Raw genomic sequence first — 6,864 nt, forward strand, 5'->3', positions numbered from 1 at the left:
AATGATATATGATATAGGTTTAGAGGAAATTCCAATTATGAGCTCTGAGTATAACTCGTGACTTGTAGTCACTTCTGACCATTAAAAGTCTAAAAGTTGTCAAACTATTATTCTCGGGCCTGCTATATAGTGAATAGTAAGTGGAGATAAAAGCTCCTTTTCTTGAAAGATCTGAAATGATCAATGTCTCTGATTGCATAACTGTGTCTCTGATTGCATAAACTATGTTTATGATTGCATAAGCTATGTGGCATTGTCTTGATGCATGTCTGTGATTCCTGAGGCCCCAATTGATGTAACCCCTAATGACATCTAAAGGGCACTTCGGATAAGTACCTTCCTGGTCTTCAGGTGATGGTTCACATGAGTGTTTCATTGAGTCTCAGAGGGTGACTTAGTTGCATATAGTTTTTCATTACTTTACTCGTGCATGTTGTAACCCTTCTTTCTTCGCGTCCCACGATGGGCCAGATATTATATTGGGCGCAGCTTTACTACTTCTTTCACCGCATCCCGAGCCGGATGTGTACACTTCCATGCACGAGGAGATGATTCCATACGTGAGGTGTGATATATGTTATATGTTATGACGATACGATTATTCACCGAGTCCCGGGCCGGCTGTAATATGATAGTATATGTGGAAAAATAAGGAAGGAACACCGAGTCCCTCCTTAGAGGGCCGAGTACGGTATGTATATTATGAAGGTACCCTATAGACGTACACCACTCCATTCACCAAGTCCCTCACTAAAGGGGCCGGATACTTTATGAAGGCATGCATATGAGATTAGAGTGATACATGTGTGTCCCCGAGCCCGTAGTGAACCGGATGTAATACGAGGACATACATGATAAAATTATACCGTGTATGAGGATATGATACCGTATACGATGATATGATGAAATGAAATGCATGATGGTATGATGACATGTGAATATGAGGAAATGATTATGACATCGAGTTCACTAGCGGGTTGGGCATAACACATGATGATGTGTACGATTAGTGTCCTAAGGTGCAGGTACAATTATTTGTTACTTGTTATACTTGTCCCCTGCATCCCTACTTCAGTTATGGTCTCAGATATGTGTTGTTATGCTTTATATACTCAGTATATATATCGTACTGACCCCCCGTACTCCGGGGTGCTGCGTTTCATGCCTGCAAGTACAGATGCTTATTTTGGAGATCCGTCAGCTTAGGATTTCCTCTCAGCCATGTCGGCAGTGCTTCACTGTTCTGGAGCCTAATTTTTATACTGGTCACTTAATGTATATATTTGTACATTCAGGGGTATGGCAGGGGCCCTGTGCCGCCATATGTTGCCGTCACTATTCTTAAAGGTCTGTAGACATATGAATGTGGGATGTTTGTGAGTTCGTTTCGATTGTGCCTATACGGCATTTTGTGAATATTGTTATGTTACAGCAGCCTTGTCCGCTTGCATGCCCTTATAGGTTATGAGACGAGTAAAAGAGGCTACACGTACACAAAAAAAAAGTTTTAACTCATTGGGTTTTTTTTATTTTGTGAGAGGTATCACCTTGTTCATAGTTCAATATAGCTACAACTGATAGGTAGGTATACGGGGGTCTAGGTCGGACCACAGTCATGGCCTACGGAATTGGGTTGGGACAGAAGTTGTATTAGAGCAGTTCGTCCTCGGAGTGTCTGTAGACCGTGTCTAGTAGAGTCTTGGTTATTGATGTGTTGCACGCCATATCTATAAATAGGAAGCTACAGGGAATTTAGGATGTTACCTTTCTTTCACATCTAAGATCGTGCTATAGATCCGAGTCATAGGAAAATTCCTTATACTAACTTTGGATCTTAACAGAAGGACGATACCAACAAAAGGAGGTAATTGATGATATGGGACATTACGAAGCACGCAGGAAAGTAAAGCAAAGTCACGGAAGATATCCGTTAGGTAAGGTAATGAACTAATATTGAAATGTAAAGTTGAAACCTGAAAGAAAGGCAAACAAGAAGTGCAACAGATGTAGTTTGAAGTTGGACATACGAGGTAAGTCCAGTATTTTTATAATATCGTTAATATTGAAAGCCCCATGTGGCTGCGGTGTAAGATGATGTTGAAAGCCCTATGCGGCTGTGATAGGATATGAATATATATATGTGTGTTGGCCCTGTGAGGCATTGTTGGTATTTTCTGCATGCAAGTTGTGGGATAGTAAGAAGTGTAGAGGAAATTCTGTCGAAGTTTTCCCAGGACAAGAAAAGGAAATGAAACATAGACTTTTAGTACACCTTAAAAATTGATACCAAGTTCCCCTACTATGTTTAACTAAAGTTGTAAGAGATACTCTTCATGTCATCTATGAGGGACACCCTCTTTACTTTGGGATGTTTAAATATGAATTGAACAGTGTGATATGAGTATGCAGGGATATAGTGGGACCAATAGTAAGGCGCAGTTAGTATGCGTTGACTAAGTTAAAATCCTGCATTGAGAACACAGTTAAAGCATGGAGCTCAAGATACCAAAAAAAAAATGACGCGTGTACACAATGTCGCCCCAAAAATGGTGGAACCCTTAAGGGACGAGGATGGAAAACTTAAGGAATAAATGGCGTAACTTCTATTCGTCCCAAGAAACGAGGTATATAGGTTGGGAAAGCCACTACTCCTAGAGAATCTTGGACAATGAATATCGCAATACAAATATGGCCTAGTTAAAAGGAAATTTAGAACGGCTACAAGGGTATATCAACTTTTATAAGGATAAGTAGAATGTGGCCTTGGGCAAGTTATTTCATGGGTCCCATTACTCAAGTACAGAGTAACAGATGAGATGTTGCACTATGTATGAAAAGGTTCTCATAGTTTCATAATTTAGCCAAGATTTCATATGCGGATAACCAGGTTGTAAAAAAAAATACAGGAAGACGGGGACCTGATGCAGTACCACGTAGATTGGAGAAAGAGATTGGGCAAAATTGAGACTGGACATAGAGACATAGAGCAAGGTACATGCAGATGAAAGTATGACTACCCTCTAAAGGGGGGAAGGTAATGAGAAAATGGCAAAAGTAGGAGGAGGCAATTGATATGGCAATATATTTGAGATGGACTTCTAACCTTCAATAAAATATTTTGCCGAACCAAGTTAGAAAGGTCCGGAAGCCACCAATAATTGGATGGAAACTAGAATGCTACATAAGACAGCGTTAATAATGTTGTGATGAGAACTTGAACAATATAACACTAGAAGGCGGCGGCGTATAAAAACAAAAAGGTGTAACCATGAAAGAATATCGACCAACTCAAGAGACATTACGAAGGATAATGACTGGCTGCTAGACCAAAATGACCAAAAAGGGACATGGTCGCGGTGGAACTAAAGATCTACCCCTATGCTGGTTACAAGATAACAGAGGGAAGGACAAGGTGAAACATAAAGACTCGGGAGACAACGCTGAGGTAAATTTGCAGCTAAGTTGAGTGCCCCACACATTGTTGCAAGGGTTACAATGAAATGCGACACGAAAACTTCCCAGTGAGGTCACCCATCCCAGTATTACTCTCGCCCCAGCACGCTTAACTTCAAAATTCTGATGGAACTTAATGCATTAGTGCTGGTATGATCGCGCAAGATTGAAGAATCTGAACTAGCGGCGGAGAAACGACACAAGATTATGTTCTTGGAGTACTATACGTTACGTGGGGGGTATTGTAAAAAGGATTTAAGTAAGACAAGAAGGATTAGCTAACTTCTAAATGACTACGCACTCAAATGCCACAACTCTTCAACATAGAACCAGTTAGTGAGAGGAAAACCATAGAATGACTATATGGGCCAGTGGGCGGGGGAATTTCGACACCACTTGGCAGCCAACTCTGAGGGCAAGAAACAGCAAAACCCAAAAGGTAAGGGTACGAGCTGATGTAAGTTACGGATGACAGGAAGTGATATCCAAGGTCGAAAATTCCACTGTATGACCAGGATTACAAGACTCACCTAGCACTTTAGCGCCAGATGACGCTGGAGGGAATGTTACTTGTGGATTAATGATATTATCCTCTGCTCCTTCGATAAAAGGCTACCTACTCAGCCGGGAAGGTGTAAAATTGTAGGGTAAAGGAGTGGCAGGACCTTACGGAGTCCCCATAGCTATATTCCTAGGCGAAGGAGCCCAAATTACAATTAACTACCGAGAGATGCAAAGATAGGTTAAGGAAAACTACCGAGATGGAATTAGTACTATGGGTGAGGTAAGACATGGCCACGATTGGACCAAAGATCTACCCCAACATCGAATGTAGTATAAGGGAGAAAAAGGCAAGGTAAGACATGAGAAATAATGAGGTAGCGCTAGGATATTTCTTGTACCCTCTCATAATCTTGTAAAGGTAAAGAATGACACAAGATAATGAGTCTAGACGATTACAAGTGAGGGTAAGGGAAATTTTGAAAGAGTTTAAATGAAACTGGAAGAACTAGCCGGTTACTACAAGATGGCGAGTATATACGCCAAAATTCCTTCGAAATTATACCAGATCATGCTAGACAAAGCACAAAACAACTACGAGAGCCATTATATGAGGGGACTGCAGCATTATTCAGTAGCCAACCCTAAGGGTGGAAAAAAAGGGGAAACCCAAAAGATAGAGTGCTAGTTAAGGTTCTGAAAAGAGTCGAGAAAGACTATACGAGGCTAACAGTTCCCAAGTTATCAACATTGTTATGACCCTATTTTATACTCTGTAAGAGTAGGGTGCAATACGGGTTATTGCAAGTAGGCTAATGAATCAGCCCATTTGCGTTCAAGATAGAGCACCTATACAGCTGAAATTAGGTGGAGTTATAGAACATGGAGGTACTAAGGTTCCGTGAGGTTTCCCCAGCTAATATCTTAGATAAAAGGACTTTAATTATGATTAACATTTGGAAATCAGTCCAAAAAGAGATCGGGAACACATGTAGATCTTAGTACCTCAGTTTTTCCCTCGAGCTGCTGAACAGACTGAGCATACTATCAAACGTTAGAAGGTATATTGTGGGCCTATATGGTTGGCTTTAAGAGTAACTGAGACTACCGTCTACCACTTATTGAGTTTGCCTATGAGAAGGGCTACCGTTCTAGTATCCAGATGACCCCCTACAAGATGTTGTAAGGCAGAGCGTATGAATCCCCCTGTTGGGGAAAAGACTAAGCTGGTAGGCCAAACAGGATTAAGCAAAGTATTGACTAACAACCCAAAGTCGGCAGAAATGAAATACAGATAATCGACATTAACATTTAAAGTTCAAATTGATGATTGGATGTTCATAACGGAGTCACCCAAAAAAGGGAACTTAACCCAAAATGTATTAGACTATATCAACTTACTCATAAGGTGGGCATCGTGGCTGGTAAGTTGAGCTTACCACCTCATTTGGAAACTATACGCCTAATCCATCAGATATGAATACTTCGCAAGGTTACTGATGAGCCACCCAGGGTATATTCCATAGATGATGTCCAGGAGATGGAATCTTGTAAGGAAAAACCTATCGCCATCTCGGATCGGCAAGCTGACAGATTGTAGACTAAAGACGTGCCTTCCATCAAGATGCGATGGAAAAACAAAAACCAGGAAGAGAACATGAAACACAAGTATTCACACCTGTACCCGGTGTCTACAGGTAACCCCAACTCCTAAAACTCATATATTAAGTGTCTGGGTAGAAGTATATGTTATGGAAACAATAAAGAATCTCCCTACAATTTGTATAAGGTGCTAAGAGAAGTTTTGTCTAACATTCGAGGATGAATGTTCTAAAGGGGGGAAGGATGTTACACCCCACACTTTTAAAACTCAGAATGTCTCATAAGTTCCTTGGACAGTACCATGTGAGCCGAATACGCTACGACACTATCAAACGACTCTAAGAAAGGGAGAATGTGATACTCCATAGTAGAGAAGGTTAGAGATGGAGTCATAAGAATTCGAAAGGAATTGGAGGCCAAGTAATGAGTCGTAGGATCCAATTTACCTATGTAAGTTATAAATGTAAAAGTGTTATATACTTGAGCTACTGGAAGACATACCAAGCCTGCGTAGCACAGGTTACATAGGCTCTTAAAATAAACTGAGATGACGAACCTACGAGAGGGAGCAAAAACTAGTTTCCGAACATACGAAAGTGAAGCAAGCAGGTCACAAGCAAGCACCTCAAGCAAGCAGGTGACAAGCAAGCACCTCAAGCAGGAAGTTGACAAGCATGCAGATGACTCACCTTCCTGCTTGGCGGGGTGGACCCTGCTGCCATGTGACGGCGTGTGATAGGCTGCATGAACCTAGGTGGCGTCCTAGGGGGATGCTATATAGTGAATAGTAAGTGGAGATAAAAGCTTTTTTTCTTGAAGGCTTTGAAATGATCAATGTCTCTAATTGCATAATTATGTCTTTGATTGCATAAACAATGTTTCTGATTACATAAGCTATATGGCATTGTCTTGATGCATGTATGTGATTCCTGAGTCCCCAATTGATGTAACCCCTTATGACATCTAAAGGGCACTTCGGATAAGTACCTTCCAGGTCTTCAGGTGACGGTTCACTTGAGTGTTTCATTGAGTCTCAGAGGGTGAATTAGTTGCATATAGTTTCTCATTACTCTACTCGTGCATGCTGTATCCCTTCTTTCTTTGCATCCCATATTGGGCCAGATATTATGTCGGGCGCAGTTTTACTACTTTGTTCACCGCATCACGAGTCAGATGTGTACAATTCCACGCACGAGGAGATGATTCCGTACGTGAGGTGTGATATATGTTATATGTTATGATGATACGATTATTCACTGAGCCCGGGCCGACTGTAATATGATAGTATATGTGGCGAAATAAGGAAGG

General features: G+C 41.2%; 1 pseudogene; it reads right to left on the reverse strand.

Moving 5' to 3' along the window:
• Positions 1-3,497: 3,497 nt before the first annotated feature.
• Positions 3,498-3,617, reverse strand: LOC129897934 (5S ribosomal RNA; annotated as a pseudogene).
• Positions 3,618-6,864: the final 3,247 nt, after the last annotated feature.

This window comes from Solanum dulcamara, chromosome 7 (assembly GCF_947179165.1).
Source record: "Solanum dulcamara chromosome 7, daSolDulc1.2, whole genome shotgun sequence".
NCBI lineage: Eukaryota > Viridiplantae > Streptophyta > Magnoliopsida > Solanales > Solanaceae > Solanum > Solanum dulcamara.